Source organism: Neodiprion pinetum, chromosome 4, assembly GCF_021155775.2.
Source record: "Neodiprion pinetum isolate iyNeoPine1 chromosome 4, iyNeoPine1.2, whole genome shotgun sequence".
NCBI lineage: Eukaryota > Metazoa > Arthropoda > Insecta > Hymenoptera > Diprionidae > Neodiprion > Neodiprion pinetum.
Window position 1 is genome coordinate 27,415,946 of NC_060235.2, and position 10,231 is coordinate 27,426,176.

General features: G+C 36.6%; 1 protein-coding gene across 5 annotated transcripts in view; it reads right to left on the reverse strand.

Annotated features, from left to right (window-relative positions):
- Nucleotides 1–633: 633 nt before the first annotated feature.
- Nucleotides 634–10,231, reverse strand: part of Hs6st (heparan sulfate 6-O-sulfotransferase) — a 51,020-nt gene continuing 41,422 nt past the window's right edge. For 4 of the 5 annotated variants that reach the window (XR_011176870.1, XR_006882663.2, XR_006882671.2 and 1 more), the window contains 5 exons: nt 3,243–3,506; nt 2,858–2,959; nt 2,495–2,618; nt 2,170–2,266; nt 634–1,732 (listed from right to left, as the gene is read on the reverse strand). The gene's annotated coding sequence lies outside the window, so the exon portion shown is untranslated. The remainder of the gene's footprint in view (nt 1,733–2,169; nt 2,267–2,494; nt 2,619–2,857; nt 2,960–3,242; nt 3,507–10,231) is intronic. The other variant, XR_011176869.1, reaches the window with a different exon arrangement.

A 10,231-nucleotide genomic window follows, 5' to 3' on the forward strand; every position in this document is an offset into this window, starting at 1 on the left:
CTGCGACAGTTGGATGATGAAAAATTTCGCTCGTATCTTTCAAATGTGTGTTAAAATACACTCGAAGTGTTGAGAAGCGTCGTTCTTTCTCTCCCTATCACCTTTCTAGGTCTTTAAACCACTACGCAGCGTTAAATACCGTCTCATATACGAAGCATCCATTTCATCTCGTTCAAAATTAGCGTATCCGTGATGTATTACAGTTACTCTGAATTTTTTTCCATCCGAATACTTTTCGAAAAACAATTCTGCTCCTCTACCCAACGCAGATACTTCACTTGCGACCAGCTAAAACAACGTTTCGATTCTATGCCTATGAAAATTCAAGATCGAGAGAGCAAATGAAAAGTTGTTGGAATAATTATGAATACTAATGTTATGGAATACATTGAGCGCGCGTCGAATAGAATCCCATTTCGAAATGAATAATTCTTCTCTTTTCATATCATAGCTAATCTGGTAATATAGCTAAATAGGATGGTTGGAGGTGTTCGGAAATGTTAGGAGGTGGTCGGCGCTGGCAGAAGGTGATAGGGGGTGGTCGAAAATGGCCATTGATGGTCGGAGGTGGCAGGGGGAGGTAGGAGGTGTTCGAAAATGGTAGGACATTTCAAAAGTTAAAGTCGACGATGATCCGGTGCATCAATTTTATCGTATATTTGATAAATTATTCCTAAATACATTGAAACATATGTATTTGTAATGAAATATCATGCAATGGGCTGTGTAAACTATAAATTATAATTTCTATCAAATAGCTGCTTTTATGTCAACAGAGCTTTGAGACTCAGTTAAGTTGGATCTCGATTTTTGCCATCGTATGTAGGACATTGGGTTACAAGAACAAATGCGAATTACGAAGAACTCCGTATTAGAGATAAGGATATTTTAGTTCAAGCATACCTATACACAGAAATCCGTATGTGAATATATTAAAACCTCTGTGTTTATTGTAAAAATCTAGTTTTAAATATGTGTACATATGTATATACACATGCATAAGTATACATATACATATATACACATACATGTACATAAATAATTGCCAAGAAATTAGAAACACTCACAACTAGTCGCAAATAGAGTAAAACGTAAGGTTAATAATATACAAATTACACAAACGCACCATAAAACGTGGCAAGGGTAATCCTAGTGCAGTGATTGTATAAACTGAAGAAATATACATTTACATATACATGATATAAATTAATAGTCTAGAAAAGAGTATTTAGAGAGCTTATCTAATTCCGATCTTGTCACAATAGATCATTAAGATAATCAATATACGGTTAAAGCTGTATTAGCTACATTCACTATTAGAGATAATATTATTTCTCCATTTTTACAGTTATTTAATTTCTTGTACAACAATTTTTCAAATTTCACCGCAAAATGCCCAACGAGTTCTCGTTGTGCAAACACGACTCAAATTACCTTACAGATGGCATTACATTGATTTTTGCCTTCTCGCGTCGAGTTATAAATACAGAGAAATCTCAATGAGAGCTCATTTCTATGAGATTTATTGTAGTGTTTTATTCGTAGCTGTACCTGTTATTCTATATTATATACTGTCCTAAATTTTAAACACACGGCACAACAATGGCTGAAAGCACAATGGCAAGAAGAGAGGAGCAATTTGCATCTTAATCAATCTTTTCTTCTTTATACGTAGCACAGCGATGTCACGTCGGAGGATATGTACTAGTGGATCACTAGGTGGGGCACAGAACTGAAACATAATTATGTTAAAAATCTTCAACATCTCTTACAGAAAGTAGGTACGTTGCCAGACCTTATATATCAACAATGAATATTCATAGAGGCTATATTCATAAATACTTACAAAAGTAAGCTAATATTTTACCCGCAATTGCTTATTACTGATAACTTGATATGATAATATCCCCTTCCCACCCCTCCGCTCCCCTCACACGACCCACCCCGCCCTACCTACTTCTGCTCCTACTCCTACTCCTATTCCTACTCCGACTACTCCTACTCCTAATCCCACTCCAACTCCTACTATTCCTACTTCTACTCATATTCCTACTCCGAGTCCTATTCCTACCACTACTCCTACTTCTACTCCTATTTCTACATCTTCCCCTGATCCTACTCCTGATGCTGATTCTACTTCATCAAATATTGTAAAAATGTTAAACTCACCGAGCACGAATCCTCGTCCTCCACCTCGTCCAGCTCGACCACCTCCAACCACCGCCAACCACCCCCGACGACCACTGCTAACCACCTCGGGTTATAACTGGAATAGTAATAAATATTTTCAGTACAAGAACACATCAAAAGTATTATGTAAGGATTAATACAATTAAATAATCTATTAATACGTAATAAATTTCATGAGCTACTAAATATGTGCTTGCACAAAAAATGAATTGAAATAATTTATTGTAAACATGAAAAGTTTGAAATATTTTAGATGAAATATAATTACAATTGCCATCAAATATTATAAAAATGTTTTACTCACCGAGCACAAATCCTCGTCTTCCTCGTCCACCTTGTTCTCCTCGTCTTCCTCTTCCTCCTCCTCGTCCACCTCCGACCACCTCCAACGACCACCGACGACCACCGATAACCACCTTGGGTTGTACCTTCAATAGTAATAAATATTTTCAGTATATGAACACATCAAAAATATTGTGTAAGGATTAATGTAATTAATGAACTCATCAATTATATAATAAATTTTATTAGCGCATTCAAAGCTACTGAATATGTGCTGCGGGAAAAATAAATTGAAATAATTCATTGTGTACATGACAAGTTTGAAATATTTTAGATGAAATATAATTACAATTGCCATCAGATATTATAAAAATGTTTCACTCACCGAGCACAAATCCTCGTACTCCTCCCCCACCTTGTTCTCCACGTCTTCCTCGTCCTCCTTCTTGTTCACCTCAGACCACCTCCAACACCCACCGATAACGACCTCGGGTTATACATGGAATAGTAATAAATATTTTCAGTATTATAACACATCAAAAATATTGTGTAACGAATAATATCATTTTTTTATGGACAGATTTTACCAAAAAGATTATGAGAAAATTAGAAAAAATTATAAAAATTTTACTAGCACGATGATAGCTACTGAATTACGACTTGGGCGAAATATGAATTGAAATAATTTATTGTAAACATAACAAGTTCGAAAATTTTGGATAGAATAAAATCACAATTGCCATTGAATAGTAGAAAAATGTTATACTCACCGTGCAGAAATCCTCGTTCTCTTCGTCCACCTTGTTCTCCTTGTCTTCCTTGTCCTCCGAGAGTCGAGTTTCACCAGGTAGCGGACCTGAAGCGCGGAAACTATGGAGCGCTCATTCCTGAAGTGGAGTTTCACCAGGTAGCGCATCTGGAGCGCAGGATCCAGGAAGTAAAGAACATGGTACTCGAAAGCTGCGGAGCGCGATTTTCATACGTCCTCTCTGCTGCGCGGTTGTTTCCAGACTGAGGAATTCGACTAGCTGATTCTTGATCAATGACGTCAAGAGAAAAAAAAATTTAGGCGACGTCATTTTCTGAACATCTGAACATCCCAACTTTGGTTTCGAACTTTTATACCATGTGTATGATGTATGATGTATGATGTATGATGATATAATGTATGATGATATGATCTATAACGATTTTAGTTTCTACATTTCAGACAAGAAATACGCACTTTATCCTTGCTGCCGATTCCAGACTTAAGCCGCTAGGCCCTTCGAAGGTCAGCCGCTGACTTAGGATAGATTCTTCAGTTAACGGGTCAGCTAATAACGCTGCCGTTCGGCGACAGTTGGATGATAAAATTTTTTGCTTCTACCTTTCAAATGTGCGTTAAAATACACTTGAAGTTGTAAGAAGCTTCGTTCTTTCTCTCTCTATCAGAAAAAAAATCGCCGACAATCACCTATTTAGGCCTTTAAATCAGGACACCGCGTTAAATACTGTCGCATATACGGAGCATCAATTTTATCTGGAATTTTATCTGGTTTCGAACTTTAATACTATGTATGTATGATGATATGATGTATGATGACTAGTTTTCACATTTCGGACAAGAAATACACACTTTATCCTTCCGGCCGATTCCAGACTCAAACAATTTTCGCTCGTACTTTTGAAATGTGTGTTTGAATAAACTCGAAGTTTTAAGAAGCTTCGTTCTTTGTGTCCCTATCAAAAAAAATCGCCAACCGTCACCTTTTTATGTCTTTAAATCAGGACACTGCGTTAAATACTGTCACATATACGGAGCATCCATTTCATCTTGATCAAAATTAACGCATCCGTGATGTATTACAGTTACTCTGAATTTTTTTCCATACGAACACTTTTCGATAAAAATTCTGCTTCTCTACCCAACGTAGATACTTCACTTGCGACTAGCTAAAACAGCGCTTCTATTCTATGCCTACGAAAATTCAAGATCGATAGAGCAAATGAAAAGTTGTTGTAATAACTATTAATATTAATATTGCTGCTTTGCAGGCTGTAACTCATTGTCAGCCAGTACGACGCAAAGTTTCGACTCTAGGAAAACGTGACAAGACAGAGTATCGTCAGTACCGACGTTGTGATCGTCGAATGTTACGACCATTATGTAGATCCAGAAATCAGTGCGTTTTGCAGGAACGGTCAATAACAATAGTACAATGTACTATGTGCTTACCAACGAGCAATCACTACGTTACAGTGACTGACAATATGTTACCCCGAGTGGCCGCGCTTTTACGGTAATAATATTCCCTCAATTTTATACAGTTTTTCGAACAATAATTAGCTATTCGTATTTCTTGGTATCCGTCACTCTTCCCTTTGCTGGGTACGTGCATAATTAGGTCGATTATTCTATACAAGTCTGAGCTAATTGATTCGTTCATTTAAGTTTTCTTGTAGTCTACTGATGTTTTACGATTAATAATCCATAATTATTTATTGTTGTATATGTTTACGTATATTAAATGAGATAAGTTTGTTTTTTGTTTCACCATCTTAGGCATGGTGATCCTGGATAAAACAGAAGATGTGCTAACACGGGATTAGAGATGAAGGTGAGGAGATGATCGTCTTACTCGACATGATATGTGTGATGTCAGTTAAGCTTATTTGTGTGTTTCATTGATTGTGCTGATGACTTTTCATAGTATTGTATTCCCATTTTGAAGACCGGTTGTCTGCATTTTCTGTGTTATTTCAATTAACCATCAGATTCATAGTTTTAGACATTTTAAAGATGATTTGTTGACATTATTTTGTGAACTTGACTATTGTAATATTTGGCCACATGTTCAAATACTATACACTGACACCTAAACAATTGTACCGAAATCAGAACACATTGAATAAAATAAAACGGGTACATTAAACCTCTGAGCTTGCCATTTTTCCCCCATCTCTTCAAAACCCTAGTGTAAGTATCATGTTTTGTTCAACTTTTGATTAGCTGCTCCCACTAACCCGGAACCCTGCGCACTTAATTTCAGCTGAAATAATGCAATAAAAAACTTTCTTTTTTCTACGATTTTTTAACAAGAAATTATTTTTATTGGAATCGATTCCAATGAACCTTTCTAGACTAATCAAACGCCAAGGAAACCATAAAATGCATCTAAAACTATATTGGAGCAACGGCTGGGGAAATACGTTGGAAATTTTGCGTTTTCAGGCTCTAACTTTTGACCCGCTGCTCGCGGCGACTCGAAACCATGAGCAATCGATATCTTTTCCAAGGCGACGTCGATATCAGGTATCGAAAAACTTGTTCTATTATTATTGAAAATTGGCAAACTTCTGACTAAAAAATCCAGAGTCATCAGCCTTTTTTTTGCCATTGGGATATCTATTACGCATATGTGAAGAATGTTTGGACGTTATTCAGGTAATTACAGACTTTTTTCAGTAATTTTTTTGCGGCAAGACGATTTCTTTGTTTCAGATCGCTTGGACTGAAGAAAACATGCGAACCAGCGACGGAGCAACGACATGGTCGAGAATGGGTAGCAAGCGTCCATCAGCAAGAAAAGGATTGAAAAAAAATTTGTAATTACCTGAATACATAACAAATATATGTGCAAAGCTCGAATTTAATCGACCGGATAGTTTCGTCAGCAAAAATGATCCGAAAAGGCATTATTTTCAGTTTAGAAGAAGTAAATCCCCCCTTAATCAAATTCCACGTCTAGAGGATTCTGGTTAAACCCAACATCCGCCAACTTTCACATCACTTCGGTTTGGTATTACAGAGAAAATATATTTTCTAGAAATCAAATAGCGCTGTCGTTACGCAACTTTGTATTAACTGTGCTGTGTACAATTCTGTGAATAATGCTTTCCAACCGAGGCCATTTTAATAGATTTTCAGAATACGGTACAAGTCGCAGCCCATCTGATGAAATACTAAAAAATTTCCGGTTCTCAAAAAGAAATCTTCGAACGTACATGCGCAGAAACGAAGATTGAGGCACAGATGACCGAAACACAATATGATTAAAAAATTGCAAGTAACTGTTTTCTCGACGTGTGTTTGAGCTATTCACGCGTTGTCAACTGTTTATTTTTGTTCTAAAAATACCGAGGAATCATTCAACCGCATTCTCCATTTTCATGCAAATAAAACCCCACGTGATAAAACCTTGGCCGACAATTCTTGATTCAACGTATTACCAGTGTCGCGCAAAAGAACAACAGTCTGAAGTTTGTATTGAAACTTATCAGAAAGAACCACACCACTAAGATTGCGACCCGCAAATCAAGTCAGCAATCAGTTTTCACCGCAATAAAATGTTCCTGTAAATAATGTGCTCGTAAATAGGTTAAAGAAAAAAAAAAAACAGAAAAGAAAATATCTTTCTTGCTTTTGTCCCAGTGTCACAATTGTCGCAACTGAATAATTTACAACGGCAAGTATAACTTGATCTAAACATTACCGTTTCGGTATAAAAAACTGTGCTGAAATTACAAATAATTTTTCTCAATTAGTTTCGTTGATAATGATTAAACTTGTGTTTTGCACCGAACTTACGTCTCATTAAGAACACCATATCACTCAGTTTTCGTATCATAATACGACCTGTTCGTCATGAGAAGAGCTGTGCACATTTAACCCAGATACAGATCGAGATTTGCGGCAGAGTGTGCCTGCAGCCTGTAAACACAGTTGGGTAAATAAATATTCGACTTGCACGTGTGGCAATATTGCGCCGTGTGAAACGTTAGGCGATAACTTAATTATTGGCATCGCTTCGTCCACGACAGAAATTAAAATTTACACTCAATTGACGCATGAATATGTTCACATGCTGTAAAAGATTGTTTCAGTTACTTCTCGCTAGGTGGCGACTATCGTTAGCTGGATTCTCGATAGCACAAAGTGAAAGGGTTTATTGCCGAATAATATCGCATTTGATAATTAAAAATAAGAATTGAATGTTTACTGATAGTATAAGATGGTGATTATTTCGATTTTTTAACGAAATGACCGCATTAATTTCTGATCAACTTTTAAACGAGTTGCGCGATCACAGTAAAATATGCAGGATCTTGTCAACGAATACACTTCAAATACTCCATCACATTGCATTATAATATAACAGCGAATTATCTGGCTCAAAGTCAATTTAATGTTACGTCGTTAGTAAAGGAATAAAATCGTCATTAATAGCAAACGATTCACGAATCGATATTCATTTATTGTTGCACACATTTTTAACGTTATTATTGTTGCAAATTAAATATTGCTGCGGAATAAACGAATAAAATTACCACCCCAATTAATAACATATTATAACAGTTTCATTCGCGCAACCGCACAGCATAAAAAATTTTATATATATATATTTCATTTGCCTTAAACAAGGTATCAGCAATCCTCATTCACAATCCAACAGAATTTTCCAAAATTGGCGCACGATATACAGCATCTGCCTACATATTAAAAAAATTTATTATACGTATAATAATACCAAGAAATATCTAAGTTTACAGTGAAGACAAGAATTTTATCGCATTACCGTCAAGTCAGAAAACTGTTGTTTATCTTGCTGGTTGTAGTTCGCAGATTTATACTAGAGTGAAGTTGACGTCCTTGTTCGAGGCTTACAGAGACGAGAAACTCCACCGCGAAATTAACTCTCCATTTTTCAGTAATTCTGACATGTGGGAAACGATAATTATTCTTTTAAGCAGTGAAAATAATAGTGTAACAATACTATACAACATAATTGATTATACAGATCATTAAAAAAAAAAATTAATTAAATGAATAAATTTTGATTTTATACATCGAATAATAACCAAAATCTTCATTTGTTACTGATAAAGTTTGCTTTTGTCTTTTTTACGATGATACGTAAAGCTTGAATTTTTTCATAGATATTATAACCAGCAGGTCGAAGTAAAAAACAAACTTTATCTAATGAAACTGTTTTTCTTTATTAGTTGCGTGGGAGAAACCAGAATTTGACGTTTAGAACTCAGATTCAAAACTCGTATTAACCGGTATTATACATAATATACATATAATAACTTACACGGTATTAAGCCATGCAAATAATATGAAATATTATTCAGATCGTGTCGTGGTATAAGTACCTACCACCCAATGGGCTAATTTCGCATCTGAAATTAGAGAATAAATTATTGCTGACATCGTGATCATATTTTTCATTTCCATATTATATTTAATGCAACAAATCAAAATCTCAACGCAGATGAAAATTTGCATACAAACTTTAACGAAATGAAAGATACATATTCCATTGGTTATTATCTGAACTTTGACAATGCGATCCAAATCGATCTCCGAATAAAACATCCAGGGTTTTCAAAAAATCGGCGACATTTGAATTGACTGAGAAAGCCTGCTTTTCACTACAGTTTGTTACCGGTGGCTCTTCACCTCACGATCAGTACTCTGTGCGGGTTCATTTGCATCCCTCCATGTTTATGCGTACACAATTTTATCAACGCGACCAAGAAATAGTACATGTGGTAGGCAAACTAATTTAAAGGTCATTGGACTGTTTGGAATGACGGAGCAGCTCCTCTGATTTTCACAAAAATGATTCTGTATTGTAACACGACATAATCTCAACTTTCGAAGTCTTTAGCATTAAATGTCTTTTTAACATGTCCATCAAACCAAGGTTTTTCCACATTGTTTAGAATCATCATAATTGTGTAGTTACCTATATTGGGCGTCTTCTTTCGGGCTAAATATTTACGTACGAAAGTTATTCAATCAAAACTTCTGAAGTGATTTTACCATAAGGCTGTGTGTCAATCATTCCAATCCATTCGTTTCATCTCTTGTACAACCGTCAACTGACTGAAGTTTTGTATAACGCGCAAAACTGGATGCTTCAACTTCCACACATACGAAGATGAGAAATTTTTTTGACAGTCGACATCGGTAAAAAAAAAACTACCATAAATCCGTCAACAACGGAGGGGCCATTCGCATGGACATCAAATGAATGATTCCGATTCGTTAATGCTGATTTTTATTGATTTCTACTTTACATAGGGTTTCTATTAATTTCCAGCTTAATACCTCTGATCGCCAATGATTACCTAGCGTTCTAGGTAATTTTTGCTGATTTCTATTCACATCGGATAGAATCACTGAAAACCACCTGATGGGACGTTAAAAATGATTACAAGTGATTGAAAACCACAGGGTATCCTGTGAATCAACGAAACCACGTGATAAAATAGAAGTCAACAGAAAAGCCTTCACCGCAAGCCTCACAGCTGTATCCATGATTTCCAACGTTTGCAGCCGCATGACTTCTTCAACAGCATGGCGTGAATCGCGATTCCAAATAATTCGCAATGATTTCATTCACCCTGCCGGTTCAAAGAACATATTTAAATAATCCAAGTTCCGCCAATCGACAATCCGATTTCCACCCGTGAAATTTATCACCTCCTCCAACGAACGGCGCCTCTTCGAAAACCATCCGACGTCTGGCCGTCGTGGCATATTCGCGGTCTATTTCAAGCACCAGAGCGCATCGAGCTGCGCGGTTTACCGATCGTACAACTCCCCTGAAGTAGGAGGCGCAGGTGCAGCAGGCGGTACGAACTGGTTGGCGTCTCGTTTGTATAGGTGGCCTCGCAGTTGCGACCTGGCCGATTGTCCGAAACCTGTTACCTGCGTCAAAAGCTGAATTACCTGCGCCGCGAAGCTCGTCGAGATGCGCAAAATGGC